The 25,652-nt window shown below is 34.6% G+C and overlaps 1 long non-coding RNA gene across 1 annotated transcript in view; it reads left to right on the top strand.

Annotated features, from left to right (window-relative positions):
- Nucleotides 1–25,652, top strand: part of LOC121071347 — a 284,653-nt gene that overhangs the window by 32,158 nt on the left and 226,843 nt on the right. Inside the window, exon 2 of the long non-coding RNA XR_005820541.1 lies at nt 8,819–8,924. This is a non-coding gene — a long non-coding RNA (uncharacterized LOC121071347). The remainder of the gene's footprint in view (nt 1–8,818; nt 8,925–25,652) is intronic.

Raw genomic sequence — 25,652 nt, 5'->3', positions numbered from 1 at the left:
TGTTTCACACAGTAGCCACAGTAAGAAATGATTACAGTTCCAATGATGTTTCCCTATCTAGAATGATATTCCATTTAGGGAATTTGTTACCGCCAGTTCTGATTTAAACAGTGTTGAGTAGAAGCTGGGAAATAACAACAAGAAGGTTACTATATTTGAATTCTACCTCTGTTTCAAGAACTTGACCTACAATATTGAAGTGTTTGGACTGAAATAGTTGCAAAATACCTCTGAAAATCTTGTCCTCTAGACTACTTTTATACTCTCACAGATGAATAACCTCATGTAGGAAGTTTCAAGAAAACTTTGTAATATGTGTGCTGGCTTGACAGTATGTTGCAAAATTACTAGTGATGGTACAAAATCCTCAGTAATTCTAACAGATTTAGCTCAGTTTTCTTTACTATTGTATTTTTAACTTGGGGTCATTTTTTGACCCTAAATATATGCACTTTAAAACGCTTTGGTGACGCGTGATACAATTGTGCCATTAACCTCAAATGGACTTAGGAGTACAACTGTAAAAAGGCAAGGCATTGTACATGTTGGAAACAATTTCAGGAAAGCTGAAGACAACCAAAGTGCACATAAGCTCTTACTGTATTGTTGCTGTGTCATTCAAGGGAAAGCATGTTTTCTATATTTGAAATCAAACTGGCTTGAAATTTTCTGTCAAAACAAAGTTTCACAAAGTAGTGCCTTTGTTAAATGTGAAATACTTTCCCTACCACCAGTTTGAACTTTCACAAAACAGAAAGAAAGGTTCTAAGGAAAACTCTTCTGTATTCCTAGTAAAGGTGCATAATGGAGATTGTAACAGGAATTTCATCTTCAGGATCCGAATGATGTGTTCCTGGTAAACTTTAAGAAATATGGTGGTCAGATTTAACAATCTCCAAAGGTTGAGTATATACTGTGGGAATGACTTAACTTTGATGTCAGTCACACTGAAAAAGAAATCTGTATTATCTGAATGACATATTGTGTTTTTCTATAAACAACATCTTGACGCCATCCCTGGAGGTCTTTAAAAGACGTTTAGATGTAGCCCTTAGTGATATGGTTTAGTGGAGGTCTTGTTAGTGTTAGGACAGAGGTTGGACTAGATGATCTTGGAGGTCTCTTCCAACCTAGACGATTCTGTGATTCTGTGATTTGTTATTTAAATTCAGCTTTGAGTTAAACATGAAAAAAAGAAAAAAAAAAAAAAAAAAGAAAATGTAATGGTCATTCTTTTTACTGATTCTTTAAGGGTAAGGCATTTGCACAACAGTTTATTTTTTTAATGAGTACTCTAAACCAACCTAAAAATATAAATTTCTTGAAGTATTTTGTTTAGCTACTTAAGTTGGAGGCACTCATTTTGAGATAGCACAGGTGTTATATAACTAATGGTGTGCATTGTGTAGTCAAAAGCTGGACAGCATATCTGTGTTACCAAAAAGTCACTGATAACTTTTTAAAATCTAAGCATGAGCTCATGGTGTCTTGCATTAGGAAATTAAATAATCCAGCACACTTAATGCTATTTTCAGAAAAATCTGATTTTGATTAATTTCAGTTTTAATATTTATATGCAATATAGTATTCTTGAAGTAATGTTGGTAGGGGAACTGTCTTTCAAAAAGGACAAAATCATGGAAGGTTTAATAAATAGGATTACAGCTTTTTGGAAATCAGACTGCCATCATGCACTGCACTGAGATACATGAGTGAAAGAAAAACGCAAAATATATTTTGATATGACCGACACAAATAGAGTGAGGTAAACAGTTACAATTGTGATAGTTGCTATGGCAGCAAGTTCAAAAATTTCGTTATGTGGTGTCATTAATATGAAAAATAGATTTGTCTCAAAGCTGGCTGGGGCAGACAGTCATTTCCTTGCAATAGAACTGTATTTGTATAAAATATCTATTTAGCTAAATATAATCATGGTAGAATGAATAGGAAATACGTAAGCCAAATGTAACTCATACAAACCTCACAGGGGTGTTCATATCATGACATCCTTATTTTGTTGAACATCTCTTCCTTAGTCCATATCAAATATATGATTTTATTGAGCAGAGAAAAATTGGGTGATACATCGTTAATATTTTGAAGGTGCTCTGAAGTGTAGAAGCAGTTCAGTGGATGAGTGAAATGAGTCTGAGGAGAGAAGAGAAGTCTGAGTCTTGACTGTGGCTTTTGTGCAAATACCAAATATACAATATATATAAATCCTTGCTGAGTTTTATATAATTTCTATTTGTACAACTTTCTTATCACACAGCCATACCCTGGTTGCAGTTTGACAAAGATTGCCCTCTATGGTCATTCTCCTATTTTGTCACATTAGAGATAAACTTCAAGACTCTCAGCTGTTTGTTATCCATCAGTCACTACTATAATATCAATTGTTTCCTCTAGTCATCCAAGGATTTAAAACTGCTTCCCATGTCAATCACATTTAGCAGTTTCTAACAGATAATGAAAGTTATCCAACTTTAAACCTTTCTTGGCCAACATGTCTACAAAATCTAAAAGAGTAAGGCCATTGCACTGAGATTCATTTCTTCTGTTGAACAGTCTTGTCTTGACATCTCTTATTGTTTCTTCTCTTGTACTGAAATTGCAAAGATTTTGTGGATGGAATGCTACTTTTTATCTTGTAGTTGCATAATGTTGTTATATAGGAAGTGTAATGAGGGTTGCACATGCAAAATAAAACAAATTGCATATGACTTAAAAATGTTATATGTATAATAATTATTGATATTGAATGAAGCTATTATAAGCCTCTGATGCCAAATTATCAGAAGATTAAGAAAATCTTAAATAAGAGGGCATAGTTTTCCAGGGTTGCTTCACCAGTGAAACCTAGAATTACTTGCCAAAGCAGTTTGCAAATTACCATAATAGACCATATAGACTGTTTAGGATATAGCAAAGCAAGAAAAAAACAGAATGCTTACTAGAGGAGAAAGCTTGCTTGCTTCTTTAATTGGAAGTATGGATTTCTTCTGATAAAGAAGCCAAACATTAACTTGATGCTAATAGCATGAATTTTATTAATTCTTAATACATATATAAATACTTGAAATGTTAGAAACCTGAATATTGCAATAAGATTTATTAGTACAACACAATTCTTTAACATAAAGATATTATGTATGCAATTACTGTTGTACTGATCATACTTATTCTAGTTTGTTAATGAGCCAGTAAAATCAAGTTTAAATATCTTTCTATATACAAATTATACAAATATACAAAGTTTCATGTTTTCAGTAACAGAAACTTAGTGTTCTTAAGAACGTGAAATTGATAAAAGCAATAAAATATGATGATTATAGAAGCGCAGTGAAATTCTCCTTCCCTAGTTTTCATTTTATAAATTAAACATAAAAAACATGAACATATAAAAACCTTGCACTGCAACTGCACATGATGTTCATCTTCATCCTCATCTGATGATACAAATAGTGCTAAAATGTTGAGTATTATAGTTTCCAGGCCCACAGGTTTTAATATGTAAAGTCTCACAAATCCCTGGTGAGGAAAGGAGGTACTATAGTAAGAGTACCTACTTTTATAGGTAGGCAATTTTACAGTTAGGCATAGAGAGAGGTGTGCTTGTCTATGCCTTTGAAGGGAAAAGTAGCTGAGGTCAATCATCTGGAACTTCAGTAGCTAATTATTAGTCCATCTTCTGTGTAACTCCTGGAAAAATGATGGCCAGCCTATTTTACATAGGTTACTTAATTCCTTATAAATGATCTTAATGTCTTTGCTTTTCTTCCAATAGTTGCAGAGAATTAAAATTGAAGGACTAAGTGTATTTTGAAGGACCCACTGACCTGTGGGAGACTTGATTAAATATTTAAAATAAAAGATCTTTAATTTTGTGATTGAGTTAGAGGTGCTTTCATTAGGGAAGAATAAGTGGAAAGATGGATCCCACTTCGTCTCCCAGTTCAATTTTACAGTTAGAAAGTTACAATTATAATACCCTTCTTTTTGATTTCTGGGCAAATACAAAGCCTTTAGAACAAGAAGAGATCATTCGTATTTTTTGTAGCTGAACAGCCATTGATACCTTCAGTGTATGTGAGAGGAATTGACTTCTGTGATCTAGACCTATGCTTATTTAAAAAATTAAAAAAAAAAAAATAAAATAAAAGAATTTAATTAAAACTTAAATTATAATGAAGAGCTTGGTATTAATTAAAACAAGCTACCTCATCTTTCCAGAAATGTCATCCACAAAAATGTCTCTCAGTGAATTCAAATGAGGAAAAGTATCTGAGAAAACTCTGGGGGTAGCTAAGTCACAAGAATTGTAAATCATACCTATTGCTGTCCCATTTCAAAGTCTATAAACACTTCATCTGCAGATCTGGCAGCCCTTATGCAAGTAGCTCTTGGGACCCATAAAGAAATGCCTTTTAGAAGAATGGTTAAATTGATTGTTAAATGTTAAATGTCTACCTGTAGGATGGACTCCTAAGTGCCACAGGGCTTTAAGAGATTTAATGTTGGCTCTTTCTGAATGCTTGTGTTTCTTTCCTACTCGAATCATAGGCAGCCCTTCATCTACTCTGCTGTTTCCTCGATGGATGGCCAAAGGGTATGGCAAAGTCAGTTAGCAGACAGATGCACTGAAATTCCACCAATTATTAGTGAAAATCACTCGATAAGTTCTCCTTGCAGTGGCTGGCATATTGTTTTCCATTTTGAGACTGTTAAGTAAACTACAACAGAGTTAATCACAAGTACATAATATCTCTTTTTTTCATTATGAAAGCACATTTAATCTCACTTTCTATCGTGCGTATTTAGGAATTCTTTGGACTACCTAGAGTGGATAATACTAAAATAATTAACAGTATAGAGAATGGTTCCTGCTGAGTGAAATCACATTTTGTACTTCAGAAATAAAGCATTAAGACAAGCAAATGCAAACTGCCTGTCACAACACAAGATAATGATATGTAGTCGCTTTGTGGAGAATCTGTAGCTCTTCCATAGGATTCTGTCACGGAGAGCAGTCATCCTCGCTCCTGGGTGACTTCTGCCCAGATTTACCCCAGCAAAGTAGAAGGTGTGGTCTCTGCAGTGAGTCTTCATCCTTTCACTGAAAGTGAGAGAATGCTTCTTTGCCCTTTTACCTCCCTCTTCTCTCTTCCCTAGGAAAGATAAAAGAAAAACCTTGGGGATCGTAAACAGCAATAATCACCCACAGAGAGATTCTCTGAGGAAGAGAAATGTGAGAAGCAGTAATGGTAGTAAAAAGGCAGACAAAAGGATCAGTGTAAACTAGCTTTAAACTTGCAGGTGACTTACGAAAGGAAGATAATGGTTCTCTTGTATACTTCTGTGAAAAAAAAAAAAAACATACATAGAGTTGTACATTTCTCTCTGATGTGGCCTTAAGGCCATTCATTCATATTCAGAATTACTATGGCAAAGTTAAGCTATTTCATAAGCAAACTATAAAAGTTGACAGAAGTATGAAGAAATATAATTAAAGGTGAAATTGTAGCCAGGCTGGCAGTGAAGGCTGATGAGGTGATAACTGTATACACGTGTCAGGGTACAGACTTGAATAAGGGTATTTTTATTGTAACAAATCAGGAAATAGGTAGGAAAAGCAGATTTAAATTAGAAAGGAAAATTCTGGTAAATGAAACATATAAAATGTTTTGGCAAATGGTGAATTTGGCATTCGGTATGTTTTAGCTAGATTCGTAAATAAAATGTAGAGCAGCAGGAAGTCTGGCACTGAAAAGGAAGTGGTTTGCATAAGCTAGATTGCCTTTTTCATCTTTTGAGTATTTAGTTCTATTTTTTGCTTGAACTGGCTAGTTGGGACAGGCTCTGATTATTTCTATTTTTGCTCATGTGATTTTAACTTTGACCATCTCTAAGCTGTGTCAGCGGAAGCAACACCGACAAAGAAATTCTGTCTTTTGAGCTGTATTTTTAGATCCTGAATGATCAAATGAGAACTGAGCTTTTCCACAGCTTTTCAATATAGCAGCTGGGCCTGTTTCAATGTTGCCTTTTAAACTGCTCACTGCAGATAGAAGAGTGCAAGGCCTGAGCATGGGGATTTGCCATGCAAGCCCCCATCTGATGGCTGGGGCATTCATCCATCGCTAGCTGGATGCACAGCGCTCCTGTGGTGTCCTCAGTAGGCAGCCTCCTACTTACAGTCAGGAGGCATGACAGGTGTAAAGTGTATTTCCCAGCAAATATATGATAGATCGGAAGACTGTTATACTTTGAGTACTGCCTAGAGACATGTATTTTACTAGAAAGAAATATCTATGTAGCAATTATCTGCTGTCACTATTTGCTCCAGTCTTGTCAGCTCTCACACATTAAGCAGAGTTGAAATAAATAATTAAAATGATAATATGAAGGCTTTTTACTTATAATTTCCTATGACAAATAGTACCATTTCAGAAAAATAAAATAAAAACAACAACAAAAACCACTATGTTTTTTACTTTATTACAATTTTGTTTTGACTTATACTGTACAGAGCAGATGTTCCTTGGTTGAAACATTCAGGTCCTGACCACCTGTATACAGATAACTTTGTGTGCCTAGAAACCTGCAGGAATACTTGGACAAATGCCATTGGTGAGAGGAGGTGGAATATTTTATGTGTGAAAGATTCTGAAATGTGTACTTGATACTGTCTGGTCACATAAAAGGAAACTCAATTTTGTTATCATTTATAAAGGTCTCAGAGGACTTTCCACAACGTACAAAGATGCTCCTTCTAGCATATCACCTAACAGCTCTAAATTCAGAGGAATATTATTTTTATACTCTTCTCTTTGTAGTTCTGGTTGCATAGAGCACTGTAGTAATCATGTGTGATATAGCTGGTTCTTGCTCATTTATTACGTTCCACTTCGGTAGCATAGTGTTATATTCAGGAGGAATTTTTTTTTTTTAATCCATGTCTTGACACATAGCAAACATTTGAGTGTCTCCAAAGATAAGTGCCTGAAGGGTTGTTTTGTTTGTTTGTTTGCTTGCTTTTTGCTTTTGTTTTTTGCTTTTCTAGAATATCCTTAGACTCAGGCAACCCCACAGGTGAGCAGGCAGAAAAACAGGCAGGATGCTATTTGCAGCCTTTCTGCATTTCATCAGAATTCATCAAAAACAATCTCTTTCTGCAGAATGCTTCAGTTTGGCAGATGAGTGTTTTATGACAAAAGCACAGTTTTGTCAGAAAAATCCTGTTTAGCTCTATTCATTATATGATGTGATAGAGATGAACCAGATGCATTTCAGGCTACTAATCACTGAGCATGACTGATTGACTTTCCATTTCCTCTCTATTGTCTTTCTCTTAATTGCTATTGTACGATACCAAGATGGGAGCTACAAAGTCTGCAGACTACGTTGCAACTTTTTATAATGGTTTTATATTGGTTATATTTATATTTTCAAAATTAACATCTATGTACCTAACGCTCATGTGGAACACCATTTTCTGAGCTAATGTTGCTGGTGTGTGTTTTGCAGACAGCATTTGCACATCACTTAATACTTCAGATGAATCCCTATGCTTGTTGATAGCATCCAAAGTACATGTGAAAAAATATGTATTTTTGAAGGGAATTAATGTTCTGGTCAGGGCAGTATTTAAATATGGTGTTAACTTAGAAATCAAAATGAAATTAGGTTTGTGACTACAGATGGATGAATGTACAGAAATCTCTTCTTGAATTAATGACTGAACACTGAATAACTAAAGAAAAGTACACTCTGCCAAGAATAGATCTTAAATTGTGTACTGAACCTGATAAATAAGACAGTTCTGACCAGATATGTAGGTGGCCAGTCAGAATAACTGAATGAAATAAACGTAATTGCTTTAATATTGAATATTAATTATTGGGAACACATCATTTAATAAAATTGTTCCAACATGAAATGTAACAATGAAAAAGCCTCATATTGAAGTACTCTGACTTTTTTTTTCTAGTCTTTTAGCTTTCTGTGTTGATGCTGTTGTTTTCTTCTTTTTGGATGAGTATTTGTTAAAAAAAAAAAAAAAAAAGGAAAAAAAAATCATGAAAACCAAAACTTTTCAAGAAAACAGATCAGAAACTTTCTAAGGCTGAGGGAAAAAAAATCACCTTTTTGTCTTATTCTGGAGGTGTATTCCTCCTTAACAAGTAATTGTGTGGTTAGAACAATCGTGAGGAATACTGAAGAAACTGCAGTTCAATTTATTGCTTTGCCTGAAATCATTATCACTTTCTGCAAATGATTTAGTCACCTTGAAGCACAGCAGTATTATGCTGTCTCTCAAGTATACAGTAAAATGTATGAAAAGAGCTTTTTTTTTTTTTTTTTTAGATGGAAAGTTGTCCAGCTGGTGCAAAGGAAACACTTAAACCCTGAGGGCAGCTTTGCACAATCACTGCTCTGAATAACTTTCAGCCAGTACCACACAAGAAACAATAAATGAAGTTTCCCTAGTGTTATTATATCTAAAGAAACTGAGAAAAGTAGTATACAGAGGAATTGCACTGCGAAATTTGATAAATTGCTGGAAGTCAAGAGGTCTGACTAACATATATTCCTTCAATCTAAAGCCTAGTTTTTGTTTTATGTACCAAGAAACAATAAAAAGTGCTTCTCCTCCTGGTCTCTTGCTGATTTGTTAGTGGTTCTAAGAAAGAGCTGAATTTGTGAGGTAATTTTTTTTTCCTTAGCCCTGAATTACCAGTGGGTAAAACATAAAGAAGGGGGGATAAATAGACACATATGACTTCATTAAGGCTTGTTTCCTTTCTTTGTTCAGGTTGGAACCTAAGTTTACCTCTAGCTCTTGTCTGAGCCATGAAGAATGGAGAAAAAGAAGAGGTTTTATAAGCAGACGGTTCCTACCCTTACAACTGGACTTTATGGTATGACTTCCATCTTTATATTTTATGGTAAAAGTGAACAAAGGTTGTGGTGGTAATAAATCAAAGGTATTTCCATTTCCCACTTTTTTTTTTTTTTTTGTATTTCTTGTATTTCTTTCCCACTTCTAATTTTGTGATTGGAAAACTCAAAAAGTAAGTTAGAACTTGGTTATACTAACGAAATATATGATGCAAAGTGGTAGGTTAGTTACCTAATGTATGCCTATAGAAAATACATTAGATGATAGACAAGAGTTGAATATATAAACACAGTACTTAACCATTAAGATAATGGAGTATTTCCTATTATTTTTCATAGTGTTCTGCCTTTGAAACTTGTATATGTATTAATGTGCATATATTGCTCAGTAACAGGAACTTAAGTGTTTAAAATATCTAGAAAGAAATGAGATAATGTGGTGAATTACAGACTTCTTAAATTCATGCTACATCTCTGGTTCTCTGCCTCATCTGGAAACCCAAAAGGAAAAAAATAAATTATTTTATATCCATGAGTGGAAAAGTTCATTAAACTTCAGGCTTCCTGGGAAACAGTTTAGTATTGATTGTGGTTAAGACTGGAGGGCTAAGAACTGGAAGGCCTGGCTTCTGTATTAAATTCTCACACAAATTTGCTCTGTGACCCTGGGCAAGTGAATTACCTTAATACATTGAACAGCTCAAATCTAGTCACTTTTTTTTCAGTCAGTCACTTAAACTGAAATGAAGAGAATTTAATTTCTTGATCTCTTGAGTATATGTACATCTGTCTAATGTAGATGAGAATCGACAGCGCTGGCTTGTCTCTTTGAAAGTTGATTTTACTTGCTAAGAGCCTAAATATGGCTACAGATATCAGTGTAAGGCCTAAGGCACAAGGGTGCCATCACTAGGTACTTGAGACTGAACACTCTGCATTCTTTAAAGTCTAGACTGTAATCAGTTTTCTAAGTTAGGATGTTGATAAAGAGTTTGTGCCCTTTTCAGAAGTGACTGTAGTTGGCTTAACAAAATTCTCGTGAAGCCAGCTACAATCTCTCTAAAGTGTTGCAAACATTTTAGCTGTGGCAAAAGTTTTCTCTTGATCTGGTTTTGGATTGTGGGTTTGTTGTTGTTGTTTTTTGTTTGGTTGGTTGGTTTGGTTTGTTTTTTGGTTGGTTGGTTTTCTTGACTCCTGAGCACTGTAAATACTGTCCCATTTGCCTACTGAAATAACTGTGTTGCTGGGGGATTCCTTTACATCAGAGATGACATATTCATGCATATTATCAATATAGCTAGTGATAGTTCGAGCCCTGGTTTATAGCATAAGATTCTGCAGTATATAAATAATAGCTTTTGAGAAAGCTTGTTTTTGCTCTCCTTTGTAAACTCTTTTCATGATTTCATCCAATTTCTTGGTAGATGTTGTGTGCACATATTTGAAATCTCTACAAATCAAACAGGGCTTTCACTGCGTTTCTTCTTAAAATCCCCGAACAATAAGCATGTAAAAGCTACTGGTACTGCAACAGAGAAAATGTGTTATATGGAAGCACTTTCCTTTATTTTCTGATATCAGAAAAATGAATGAGTATTGTATCTTACACTGTGATGGAAAGTCGAGTATTTATCTCATGATGACAGCCAGCATCTTCGCTATTTATTATGCAGGAAATATAAGCAACATCATTTACATGAAAAGTTTTGTACTATATTATTCCATTTCATAATAAATGTATCAGCCATACTATTCCAGAAAAAAAAATGAAATAGATAATCCATTAAACACACATTTAGGCATGCAGTTGTGATTACTGTATAGGGTTTGCTTATTAACTCACAGTGACCAAAAAAGCTATTCATATGTAAGTATATCTAGAGAGATTTTGAAATGTATAGCAAGAAAATATCTTCTGTTGTTAAACAGCTAATAAATGAATCATAAAAACATCCATATAAAATTTCTTTCATTCTTAGTTACAGTCCTCTGGAAATCAAGCAGATATTTATAAGACAAGGATTTTAGGACCTGGAGAGTGTTGCAAAGACAAAGTTATATACCTCTTTTTTGATATGAAGTACAGAACCCTGAAAACAAGTACCTTTGCTATTTGCTGGTCAATACCACAAAATTAAGAAGCATTTAAAACATTAAATATCCAGTGCTACTGAAGCTACGGCAAACTCTACCAATGGTTGTAATGGAGCTGAAATTTCATCTCAAATGCCCAGCTTTCAAGTCTTTATATAGTCTCATGTTAGCTCAGTTTTCAAAGGAAGACTTTGATGGTGGTTCTTTCCTTACACATGTCAGTCCACAAGATGAATGCAAGCAAAGATTTTCTATCCTCCCTACACTTGTAGCAAGCACTATTAAGCTATTAATAGAAAAGCTTCCCAGCATTCGTAATTCATGTAGCTTTGTGCGTTGTTTTTGGAGATATCTTGATAACTTGCAGATTATATACATAAGCACTATTTGACACTCAAGTCAGCTCCCAAGACGTAAGGTATCTGTAAACTTTGAAGAAATTCCAATGTTTATCCAAATTCTACTGCTGAGGAGTTTCTCATGTAAATTTGCAGTAACGCAACTGAGATCCAGCGTATCTGGAGATGGGTGGTGTTAAACTCAGCTTCTTGTGTTCAGTCTTCAGTAAAGCCCAGTTTGGCTTTAAAGAGTTACACGGGATTGGAATTTTGGTTAGTTTTTATCTATTGCTACAGCTTCGATTAACCACTATTTTTAATGAGGAAGAATGCTGTCTGAATGCTACTTCAGATTGTATTTGATTCATTTGTTTTTTCTTTACATTTAAAGGAACATTTCATTTGTTTTAGAGATCTTATTGGTTCTCTTTATTTGATTCTCCAGGCTATACATTCAGTGCAAAATTGTATGTAATGTTCAGTAACATTCGTGAGGTGGCTGTTAAACTGCCTTAAGTGTACCCTTCTGTAAAGATCCTCATCATTTCACTGCATCTTTTTCTTTAAGAGTTCATTGCATAGCTGCTTTCACACTGAGGCATTGTGCTTGACTACAGCTCAATCTTTCAGTTAATTTCCTATCATCTTTAGTTGAACTAGTACAATTCAGCTGTGTATCCGTCATTACATATTCAACTATCCCGTTTTAGTTCATTTCTTTTTATCTTGGATTCACAAGTCTTATTCTCTGCAGTCTATATCCATCTGCCCTGGGTCCAAATCAATTTCAATAGCTCTGAATGGAAACGATGGCCTGAGGTTACAGGTTGCTTTCTTTCAACACTCCCTTTCTACATTTGTCTGTTGATTTCACATTAAACAACAGCCACAATATATAGTCTTAATGTAAGTCCCTATCACTTTGTGTTATTTTGTTGAAAATTTTAAACTAACCATTGTTTATGTTACCCATATCACTAAGATTCTCTCTTCATTTCACAGAATTGTTTTGCATTAGTTCCAGTGCAATTCCCCTCTTGTAGGCTCATGTCCCATCACTTTAGGTTTAATTAAATTTATGATTGAAGCAGGTATAATTTATTTAGCTATATCTTTAAGGTTAATTGTTCCATACTCATTATCTATACTAGTACATTTTCTCAAGTTTCAAGCCAATTAATCTTTGATTATAATTTTTCTAGTTTAAGTCTTAGTGTCCAGTAGTATCATTTCATATGTTTTCAGAGGTGATTAACTGTTACTGTAGATTCAATTTCTATCTTTCACTGAAAAGACTTAAGATCAGTAACTATCTTTTCAGTTTATTTTTCATAGCTGTAGTTAGTTCTACAATTACTTCTAAGTTCTTTTGTCCTAGGCAGCTTTATAGGAAACATGATGAGCTTTATTCTTCAAAATGTTCATTGCAACATTGGAATTCATTTGCAGCTTAGGTTTGTTCTCTGCTTGTTCTGTGGACCAGATCCACTCTTAGGTATGGGAATGTAATTCCATAGATTTATACCCTAAAGAACAAAGTGTACATACAATCCACAGTACACTATAACCAGATATTTTTAAGATTCCTTTATTTTATTTTATGAAAAAACTCATTCAGGTTATTCTATCTAAATTCATGTCTTACAACATAAATGCCTATGGGGAGAGATTAATTCTTGCTTGAAGGGCAAGTACTTGAATATTAATTTTATGACTGTAAGGGGATTTTTGGGGTTCTGCTGAAATGAAGCTTTCAGTAATAATATTTTGTGAGATTTTATAATTTTTACAATTTTAAACTACATCATTTTAATTTAATGGTTTTGTACTACTGAGTTCAACAGCATAGCATCATTAGTTCAAATTAAGATAGTTCTCACTAATGAAGCATGAAATATCCGCCAGCCAGATTGCAGTTATTAACAGCTTAGCTTTCTATACTTTTTTTCCAAATATGTCAGCTTGCTATGTTTTACTCTTTTTGCATTAATTGTATTTATCAAAACACAGATAGGTCTGTAGATAAGACAAACTCATTCTGTATTGAAAGTAGAATCCAAAGGCAAAATTATGTATTCTTTTGCATTACTCACATTTGTGAAAAGTCATGTTAAACACTGTAGAAAAATTTTGAACTTATGTGAATTGATTTTCCTATTATATTTCAGATTAATCAACTATAGTATAGCAATTCTGCTTAAGGCATGAAATTATACAGTTGTAGGTAAGAAAGAATGTGACTGAGTCAAAGGATTGTACAATGAAGCGAATATGCCAGTTTTAACTTACAAAGAGATTACCTTGTGCAAAATTTCACGTGCTGTAAGATGAATGCATGTGTCAGTATTTTAAGGAAAGGGTGTGTGTGCGAACTTTATTTAAAAATAGTGAACATGACATAAAGAACTTCTCTCAGCCATATTGACTGAAGAATGGAGCTAATGAGTGTATGTGCTGAAACAAACTCATGGCCCATGCCCAAATGCAGCTCAGGTGCTCATTAACATGAGAGAAAGCAGGACAAAACCCAGAAAATTCTTTCAATGCATACAGTCTTACACAACGTAATTGCTTTTCTTGTACATAAAGTTTAGTCGTTAGATTATTTTTTTTTTAATAAAAATTGCTGCAAAAAGTCAAAATAAACAGCACCAGGTATTAAAATAAGTATGCAAAAGTATGGCTGAGTAAAGTATTTATGTGCCTAGAGTGGGTAAAATTCTTGTGTTGCTGCTTCATTCTTTGGGTTGTATTTGTGCCACATTTCTTAGACAGCTGTGTAAGCAACAACTTAGTAGGAAATAATTTTGTTACCAAAGACACTGAGTTAGTAAAGAAGGAATGTGTCTTAGCAGAAAAGTTATTCATGCCCTTCAAGGGCAACAATTTCTCATTAGCCTGATCTGTAATTTGATGAAAATTTGAACATATTGAAATAGTCATGTTTTTTCTAGCATTTTGGATTTTCTGCTTCTCATAAATTTTACACTGGGCCTGACCAAATTCCCACAAGGAGAGTAGCAGTCAATAATGGTACTCATTGCCTCAGTGGTACCCAAAAATCATAGACATGAGTCTGCATTTCTTCTTCTGTTCTTTGCTGTAAAGAAAAGGCTGTCCCTGCTCAAACTGTATCTAGCTGAAACTAATGAATATAGGCTTGTATGGGCTTCTTCTCCAGACCCCCAAATAAAACTGGAATTAGTAAAATATCTGCAGAATTTGGAATTTCATACCTAATCGTATACATTAAGAAAACTCTCACAGAAGTGTTGTTTTAAGTATTTTCTCAAATGATGGCTCTATCCTTATCCTGTTTTTGCTATTACAAAACTTTCATGTGAAGTCTCACTTTCCTATCATTTATTTTTGATTATAATTTGATGAGGAAAATGTCAACAAAATTAAGTCAAATCAAGGTACTTTTCGCAGGAGGAGCAGATATATATCAAACACCTGTTATTTTTATTACTGTTTCCTATAGCAAGAAGGTGAATTTCTCTTCTAGAAAGTCTCACACACCATGTTTTCTTGACCAAACAACAACTCTGTGGTACATAGTAGCAATGATAATTAGGAGTGTGCAGAATTTGTTCAAAGATGGACTATAGGTAGCAGCACCCTGATAGCTGTTATGCTGATTAGGAGTAGGAGCAGAAATTTAGTAGGAGAATGCATTAATTCCCACCCATTCTGCTGATCAGCCTGCCATCTTTTTATTCCCATAGGTGATATTTATAAAAGAAAATGTAGCAGTGTTAATGTTTCTAAAAGTACTTTAACTGTCAGCATATTTGAAGGCAGTTACTCCATCTGTTCCCATTAATTCAATTTGTTTTTAACTTCATATTGCTGCAATACTTCTGTATGTGTACTTTTTATGATTATAATACTATACAGGAACATGGTTTAGAGAATAGATGTTACATTTTATGTTATTAAGTGGCAAACGTGAAATTCTAGCAGTTTTGCAAGAGTACTGCTGTCATCTTTAACAATGCTTTAGACTAAAGCCACATAAAATATCCTCACTGAATGTCAAATGCTATATAAACAGTGTGAGTTTTGTTGATACAGTTAAAAAACAAGTTATATATTCACCACTGGGAGAGGTTGTACAGCTGCCAAATATTGCTCATCATATTTAACTCACAGACCTGACTTTCAGAAACAGTGAAATGTCACTATTTTGTTATCTGATACCAGGAAATAGAGATGGCAAAGCATTTGTCCGCTATTCTTTCTTCATAAGTACTGACAAGCAGCTTTTTACTCTTAAGTTCTGCATATTCTTCCTACAGCTCCCCAACAGTGTTCTATTATTTAGTTCATTTTCCTAAACATCTGTATAGGAAAAGCATTGCCTTTCTTTACATAATTACCTGTGATGGTGGAAAAAGTCTTTTTCATCATTTTAAGAATGCTTTGTTGACCTGCACCCATAATCCTGGCTGGAGTTAAGGAGAAGTGGAACTTTGTTACCTACGCAACTCAACTGAATGTTCACGTTGTGCTGTTGCCCAAAGATATCTACCACAATCGAGACGCAGTCATGCCAAATGCTCTACAAGTCTTATAGTAGTTACAATACTTTTCATAAGAACTTGGCAAAAAATCTTACAGTACTGAGGACATTACAGGCAATACTACTTTAGCTATAGGAGAGGGAGATACACTTTTCCCTAAAGAAACTATTTGTTTAATATCATAAAACATCTGCCCAAGGTCTTAATATTGAGAGAACTTGAGTGAAAATATGATGCAATAAAAGTGGAAAGTCAGTTGTAGGAAATAAAGGAACAGGCTTCTAGTCTCCAGCAGAAAACACTGAGATGTGAAATTAGTTTGCATTTTTTGGTTCACTTTTGTAAATGAAATGCAGGATTCATTTAACAAGCTCTTTCTGAAACTTGAAGGTTTAGCAAAGAGTAACACTAATAAAAGGAAAAAAAAAAAAGCCTCTCTCCTACCACCATGGTGTCCTATTATTAACCTTCTTTCCTCAGCTGTCACTTTACTGGATGAAAGTACATACAAAAGAAATGAAACCTACAGATGTATTGTGCACACAGTGATACTGTTGGATTATTTATAGAACTGATGATTCAATTAGGAGGACATTTTTCTTTCTCAGGTGTGAAATTCCATGCAAGTTGAAAGGGAGCCTTAAAAATAGTAATGGGTGTAATTAAATTTGGAATATGTCAGATAATCATGCCATTTTTCAGTAATGAATTAATTAGTATACTAATACTTTTCATACGCACTAACTGCTTTTCTCTGAGGATCTCAGAATGATACAAACAGTACTTAATTAGGCCTCTAAACACCTATTTCACGTAATCATTTTCTTTCTCTACTCATAGGAAAGTGAGGTACCAGGAGGTAAAGTGATATTCCTGCTAACACACAGAGTTAGAAGAAAACCAAAGCATGGATTTGTTTTCTTGTTAGAACAGAATATATTTTCATTAGTAAAGTTTAGTTAAAGATAGGAAAACATAAGTATTAAGAATTCCGTCTCCATCGTAGAATAGACTATGCATCTTCAGGAAAAAAAAAAAAAAAAAAGTCTTTCAGGCTTCAGGCAGGCGTTTTAAGCTGAACAGCCCTAAAACTAATAACCACAAAACACAGCTTTGTTCTCAGTGGAAGCCACTAAGCACTTTGCCTCATCTGTAAAACTTATTCATCTAATAATTTCTGAAAACCATTTTATTCTCTGCACATGAAAAGATCATACCTTTTCCTTAATAAGAGGAAGAGGCCATTATTTATGTGATCTGTTTATTTATGTGGTCTGTTTCTTTCTCCTGTTTGTGGTGGTTTTACCCAGCTGGGCAGCTGAACTCCAGCACAACTGCTCTCACTCCCCCTCCTCAAAGGAAAAGGGGGAGAAATACAATGGAAAGGGCTCAAGGTTTGAGATAAGGATCGGGAAATCACTTGCCAGTTATTGTCCCGGGCAAAACAGACACAACAATAGGAGATTTATTGCCTATCACTAGCAGACTAGAACTAAAAGCAAAATAAAACCACCTTCTGCCCCCAGCTACCCTCTTCTACCTCCTCCCCCTGAGAGGCACAGGGGGAATGGGGTCTTCGGTCAGTCCCTAATGCTTCATCTCCGCTGCTCCTTCACAGTCACTCTCTGTCCCTGCTCCACGTGGGGTCCCTCCTGCCGTCCTTCCCGAACTGAGCCTGCGGGGGCTGCCCACAGGCAGCAGCTCTTCAAGAACTGCTCCCACATGGCTCCATACCATGTGGTCCATCCGTCAGGAGCAAACTGCTCCAGCACGGGTCCTCCATGGGTGGCAGCTCCCCCCAGACCCACCGCTCCTGCATGGCCTCCTCTCCACGGGCTGCAGCTCCGGCCCGGGGCCTGCTCCTGCGGGTGCTCTCCATGGGCCGCAGCCTCCTTCAGGCCACACCCACCTGCTGCACTGGGGGCTCCTCCACGGGCTGCAGCGTGGAGATCTGCTCCATGTGGGACCCATGGGCTGCAGGGGGACAGCCTGCTCCACCAGGGGCCTCTCCACAGGCTGTAGGGGAGCTTCTGCTCTGTGCCTGGAGCACCTCCTGCCCTCCTGCTGCACTGACCTTGCTGTCTGCTGGGCTGCTTCTTTTTACATTTTCTCACTCCTCTCTCCCAGCTGCTGTCCCACATCAGTTCCCCCCACACCCCTTTTCTCCAATGTGCTCTCCCAGAGGCCCACCCAGCGTCTCTCCCTGGCTTGGCTCTGGCCAGCAGTAGGTCCCTTTTGGAGCTGGCTGGAGCTGGCTCTGGCCTGATATGGGTCAGCTGCTGGGCTCTGCATAGAGGCCATCCTTGCAGCCTCCCTGCTACCAAACCCTTACCACGTAAAACAATGTTGGCTTGGCGTGTATCTGAATACTGATGGCTTTGGCTTTGAAAATATAGCTAGCTAATTTGAATATGATGAAAAAAGAATCCAAAATTCAACTGATGATCAAGTATTTGAGGGGCAAATATCCTTAAGTCATAAACCAGGTATTTGTATATCAATTGTAGGAAGCATATTGTATTTGCTTAGTATTGATAACAACATACAATCAGTCAAGTTTCCATTACAGTTTCTCACAAGCCAAGTAAATTTTGCCACTCATGCATTAATAAGGTAATCATCCGGTGGAAGAATAAAGCCTTAAATCTGGGTCCACGTATCACTGTTTTGCAGGATGACTAATTAAGACACCTTATTTCCTAATTAGCAAGGAGATTCTGCTTGGCTAGTGTCCTTGTCTAACACATTATTACAACTTGATTTTTGCTAGTTCTTCACCAAGATCAGCAGTCCTCAAAGGAATTTCATTCTTACGCTTCAGAATTCGATTCTATTATTCTTTTTATTTCACTTGTTTGTGACCTCTGGGACTGCTATGGTAAATATAACATAAGCATAATTGTAAAATGAAATAATCCTCATCTGTACAGAAGAATTTCTATTTTTTTCATATTTTTATATATTTAATATATTTTAATATTTATTAATATTTATTAATGTATTTTTAAGGAAAGCTCGATGCCTCACAGTATTTTCAACATCTCCAACATTTAAGTACTGTGGTATCTCAAAAAAAAATAAAGGTTATCTTCTTTTGCTTCTGTCATTTCTCTTGCCATTTAAAAATGGCATTGAAAATGGCAATTAAAACCACAAATAGGACATAAATAGAAGAAATTCAAATACTACAGTCTAGACAGTCTTACTATTTTTCTAGCTAATGCCAATTTAGTGTTACATAAATCCAAATGACAAGGAATGACATTTTAAGGGCATGTTTTATGCAGTCGGCAATTTTACTCATCATAGTTTAGCTACTTATTTTTTCCACCTAAAATAAATCCAAACATGGCTTCAGTTATTTTAAGATTTTTAGTTTAATGAATAATTTTCAGTTTAAATTGCCTGGATAATTGAAATAGTCCATAATATTATTAACCCATTGAACCTTTTCAACAGCTTATTTATACAAATTTAACTGTAGGAGGTAATAATGTTGATAAAAATGGAAGGTGAATTTATCCTGAATTTCTTAAAATCATTTGTTAATGTTTCAGTCCAGTAAATAGATACTGAGTCTAATATTTTTACAGTGGCTATTAATTTTGAAAAAAAAAAAAAAAAAGGAGGAGAAGGAAAAGAAATGTATTGATGGGACAGAAGGTTAATTTATAAAAATTGCAAACTGAAATAAAGGTAGGAAATAACTGTAACAATGATCAGGGGAATTGAAAGCCTGACTTACAAAAGTAGCATAAAGGAGTATGATTTAAAGAATGATACATCCGATTGCTCTGTTTAAATATGTGAGTAAACTGTGAGGCACACAAAAAAATTGGTGCTTTAAACAGATGGACAATGTTGAAGGAAGGGCACATGGATAAATTTGACCATAAGGAAATGTAGGCTGAAAATTAGGTGATTAATGATCAGAGGAACAAATTTCTTGGAAAAGTCTTTGATTCAGATTGCCAAGATCAAAACCACAAAAAGTTGTAGTCTACAAAACTCTGAAAACAATGACAAGACATCGTTGTCCATGATCACAGTACACCATGTCTGTTAAATCTTTTGACATATCCAGATCTCATTTTCTTAGTGATTAATGTGAAATGCTATGTTTGCATTTCATTAGATAATGCTTAGGGAACGGGAATATTTACAATTCTTATTTTACCTATAAAACAACTACAATGAAAGTGAAAGCATTGAAATATCCTTAGAAAACAGCCAAGGAATTGGACTTCCAGACTGAAGTAATTATATATTTTGGTTAACATAAGATTAAAGAAAAAAAAATCTCAGAGGTGTATGTGTATGGAAGTGAAACTCCTTAGTTTTCTTAATAAGGAAGTGTTCATAGGAAATTCAAATACTGAACAGCATCAGCAAACCCTCTGTGAGTAGGGGATATAAAATGCAATACATTTTAATTATAGCGTCTAGTAATTTACAGCAGTGAAAGTTAAAGCCAAATGGATGAGGTTCTCATGTCTTTTTGTTTGTTTTGTTTTGTTTGTTTTTTAGAAAGAAAAAAAAAAGAAAAAAGAAGAAAAAAAGAAAAAAATCAGAGTAAACATAAGCAATAGAATTATGCCTTTAAAGGTTCAGAAGCATTTGATGGCCCTGTAAATGCAGTAGATTTAGATGTGGATTTAGAAGCAACTTCACCTACCACTCTTCCTTATGGAATTGCAAAGCACCACACTGCCTGTTTGCTTTAAATTCAGACACAGGATACGAGCTGGATAGATTCAGATGAACCACCTGCTGGGTCATCAGAGAATTTAACACAGAAAAGGGTTTGACAACTACTTGTTCCAGAGACAGCGAATTAAAAGGTGAGATAATAGAAAAGGGAAAACTTAGGCAACAGCTCATGCTCCATATACTGTATCTCTTTCAAACAAGATGTGATACACAGAAATATAAGTTCTGAAGGAGGTATTTTTAAGTAGGAAGAGTGACAAACAGAAAGCCTTGGTAATGAATCTCCTACTAAATGTCATTAAAATCAAACTAAGACCCTGCTAAAGGACACCAAGAATAACAAAAAAGCAAATAAATTAAGCTTTGTTCTCATTAAGGTCCCATAATTACACTTTCAAGATGAAATGTATTTATGTGTGAGGGTCAAGCCATTTTATTTGAAACATTTTGTTATCCAGATTTCTGTCACTGAAACTATTTTAAGGAAAGTCAGACTGGTTGTCTTAAATGCTAACAAAAGACAAGCACAAATCCACCTGGAAGTGAACAAAAAAGGCCAAAATTCTTAGCACAGCTCCTTTCAAAAGGCTTGCTGCCAAAGTTATTTTTTTTACCCTACAGTGGTGAATTTCATTTGCGTCCATTAAATTTGCAACAAAGAAGACTGGAAGGAAAAATACAGGAAAGAGGAAAAAGAGGTTCAGAATTTACCTTGATGCTAATTTCAATGATCATGAAAGTAATACTCCCACTATCATACTGCATTTGAAATCATGAAAAAGAAAGCCATTGAACCTCTTGAATAGATTTTCCTGAATGGAAAATTACTTTGTTCAAGGAGGTTTGGTGAAAATGGTTAGAAATTACTGAAGGTACGTTTCAAACTTTGTTTGAAGCTCGGGAATGAATCATCTTCAGAAAAGTCACTTATCTTTTATTTTGTCTTATGATTTTTTATCATTGTTTGTTTGAAATGAGGACACAGAGAACAGATACTCTAGTAGTATAAAGGTGTGCTCCTGAACTTTTTGTTTAATGGTTCAGTTCTAAATAAATAAGACACTAAAATATGCAGCTTGTATTTTATTTATCACATTACAGAAGATCTGTGTTTACCTCCACAATCTTACTGTCCTATCAGTACAACAATGAGATGGCAGAAGAAGGAATTTTAAAATAGCAATTTCTGTTATCAAAGTATTTCCAGTAGAATATTACTGGTTTCATGAGCTTGATTCCTTTTCAGTGACACGAGTGAAATTAACTCCTAGCACTAGAGTACACCATACAGACAATTAATAAAGGACAGGAATGTCTAATCACCACAGGAGTGGCATTTTTCACAGAACAACTCTTCCATCTCTGACCTCTCCAGTCCTGATTTTAAGAGGAACCTTTGCAAAATACTCCCAGAAGATGAACCTGGGAAATAAAGCTTATAATTCTGGATACTAAAAATTTTGATTTCAATAGAATTACATCAGTTTTTATATTCCATTGCAATTCTTTTTCTGATCCATCTCTGTTACGTGAACTCTGAAAGCTATTTTCTCTCTGTTCCAGATGAGTTAATGATGTATCACATATCTCCCTTTTAACATGGTCCTCTTTTCCAGTGTTGCTATCCACTCCTTACTTTCATTATAAAATGTAACCAAAGTAGTAAAGAACAATAGCGGCCTATTCTCTATGAAGTCTGTATTTTTCTCATTCTTGGCAGACCTGAGGTAAAGACTGTGACCGTGGAAGCTTTTTTGACCCAATTGTATGGATGAGTCTAATAAGAAATAAAATTTCTCCTTGAAGATCTCACCTCTTATATCCTTACACCACTGTGGTTGCAAGAGTATGACTGTAACAGTTCAAAACTAACATAACTCAAAAAAACTTAGATTTGTTTTATGCCTTATTACTATTGTAAGTAATATGTGGATTATAGCAATGCAAAGAGAATATTGAAATCAACTGTTAATGTAAGATTTTCAGTTTTTATTTTTATTCATTACATGTGCTCATACCTTGTGCCATTATGCAATATTGAGTCTTTGGATTAATATTCCTCTCATTGATGCCACTGAGTCATTCATTTTACTTCCAAAGTGTTCTTTCTGATTCATAGAAGAGTATGAACAGAAAAAATGCCAATGCAAAATATTATTTAATATCAGAATCATTTTGATAATTTAATAGAATTATAGGTCCTGATGCCATCTCAAATTTTATCTAGTCCATATCTACTTGCTCTGCCCCATGGCAGCCTGAGCTCTATCCATGTCACCCTGACAGAGGTTTATCTAACCTGTTCTTAAAATCCTTCATGTTGGAGATTGCAGTCCTTTTGTATATCTAACATTTTGCTTTGCTCATTTTGCACCTAGAAAAAAAATAATGTCTATCTAGACGTTTCTTTCTAGTTGTATTTTTAAAATAAATATTTTATTTGTATTTTTCTAAAATAAAATACAATCTCTTTCTAAAAGATATCCTCAGGTTTACCAAGAAGTCCATAAAAAGTTTGGTGTGACTATGTCAATACAATGTTATGTAAAAACAAGTCACCAATGGATATATTTTCAGCTGTTGCAAACCATTTCAGATTTATTTTTGAATACTTATTTTTAGCCCAAATCACTTTTTATGGTTTTACTTAAACATAGTCCCACCAAACGTCATACAGCCCAACTGGAAGGAAAGTGAATTGCAATTGAAAAATGGGGAGTAAGTAAATGGGGATCAAATTTCCTGGTTTCAAAGGCAATACCAATATTTCATATAACTACATGAACCTGAGATCTTTTTATTTTTATTATTATTATTATTATTATTTGACCTATTAATGAAGTGCATTAGGATTTATCTAGATACGTATATTCCTGAGAAAGACTTAGTACTATTCAGTCACATTTTTACTGTGCATCCATCTTCTTATATACAGCATCAATCTGGAATTCTGCCTCTTTTATGATTAGATACCTGCATAACTTTTGTTACAGAGCACTCTAAGTAACCGGGCTACACAATTTTCTCCAGCAGAGTCTGATAATACTTGTTTATTTTGTTAGCTGCCCATTCCTATATTAGATTTTTTTTACTATTATTTATTTTTATTTTTATTTTATTCTTAAGACAACTTGATTATTTCTTAATATAGTATAAATAGAATTCTCCTATGTCAGGCTATGCAGAAAGAGAGGCAGAAAGAGACGGTATGACTGAAAAATAGGAAGTAATAAAATAATGAAAATGAGAATAAAAGTATAAATAAGGATAATAAAAAGAGGATTAGTCTCTTCTATCATTGTGGCACCACTGATATTTGCATGAAGCCATCTACAGTTTCCACACAAATCATTCCATCTTTCACAGATTAAAATAATATTTTAGATTAAATGGCTTTGGCTTATTACAATATCACACAATGTGGAAATACTTAGACTAGAAAAAAAACAGACAGATGGCTCAGTAAATTAATCTATAAGCAGCAACAGAGCATAAGGTTAGTTGCTGACATTGACTGAATGTTGTGGAAGAGGGTAGCGATATGACAGTATTAATTAGTAGCAAACATATGAAGGTGAAAAAGGATAGTGTAAAAGAGGATGAGATGGGTGAGGAACCCATCATCTAAAGCGAGGCTGGAATTTCACATTTGAGATTTATAATTGTACTTAAACTTCCACATAGTTTTGTAACGTTTTGATTGAAAGCTCTGGTTAGACACATAATGAAAATAGGAACACATCTCCAGTATTAGTGACTCCAATTCTTGACTCCAATTTCAAATTCAGATTAATTTTGAGACTGCTCTTTTTTTTTTTTTTTTTTTTTTGCCAGCTGTAAACATAATGCATTAAAATACGTATTATTTAAAAAATAGAAATTTAGAAATCATATGATGTTACAAGGAACTTTATTGTTCTGAAAAAGGTATTCCCACATTCTTCCACATTTCTGGGCAAATTCTTCTCTCTCAGTGTTTACAATTGAAGTAGACTTCTGGGAAATATACTAGTATGAACATGGAATTGGGGGTGATCCAAAAACTACACCTTTCCATTTGTGGTAACTGTAGCTCATGTTCCAAGCTATATAGTGATGCATCTTTGCTTTCTGGCACCTGAAGTCAAAATCATCCTTGCTATTTAAGCTCTGTGATTACTACAGCTGTAAAAACGATGGTAGATATTTTTTGTGTATTTTAAATAAGCTAAACCAAATGGACTGACTTTTCTGGACCTGTATAAAATCATGCTAGCTGAAGACCAGGCTAAGAATATTTTTAATTTATTTCAGTCTTGTGTATGTGAGCTTGCTGAACATGATTTTGAAAAATACTGAGCACGTCTGTGGTACTAAGTATCACTTTCAATTGAAATTCTGTATTTTAAGCTCTTCTGATGGAGGAACAAGTGTCAAAAAAACCCTACAATAACAGAATATGAGGCAGTATTTCTCTATATGATTTTAAAAAATTTTTTAAAATTCTGCCAGCCTTTTATTCCATGTTAATACATTTATAGATATCAGAAATACATGTTACAACAGTATGCAAATATCACGTTTCTGTGAGGGAATGGAACTAATGTACATGTGGATGTGTCATCTATTTATTTTCTTATTCCTAAACAATGTATTTTTTCCAAATGTATTTTGATAATGCTGATATGTAAACCTCCATCTTTTCCTGTTAGGAATTTATTAACTGTGAAAGAAGTAAACAGGCTTGATACAGCTACACTGATGACAAATACTTAAACCGTTAACTTGCTGCTAAATTGGAAGTCTCTGCTATTTTTAAGGAATCCTATATGTTATTTTCTTACTGAGATTTGTATCTCAGATTTAGAGTTTCCTGTTATGTTAATGAGATACCTAAGAAGAGTTGCACAGAGAAAGTGATCCTTGATAAAAAATGTTCTTTCATATAAACAATGGTCTTTTTTCATTTGTTTGTTTGTTTGTTTTGTTTTTGTTTTTGTTTTAAAATTTGAGTATTACCCTGACAACTTTAGGTTCACTTTTACTGGGTATGATAGTCATTGCAGTCATTCCATTAATGATTTCAGCTTGCTTTTCCTAG

This window comes from Cygnus olor, chromosome 5 (assembly GCF_009769625.2).
Source record: "Cygnus olor isolate bCygOlo1 chromosome 5, bCygOlo1.pri.v2, whole genome shotgun sequence".
NCBI lineage: Eukaryota > Metazoa > Chordata > Aves > Anseriformes > Anatidae > Cygnus > Cygnus olor.
The sequence above is the reverse complement of the archived record's forward strand: the minus strand, read 5'-3'. Positions and strand labels throughout refer to the sequence as shown.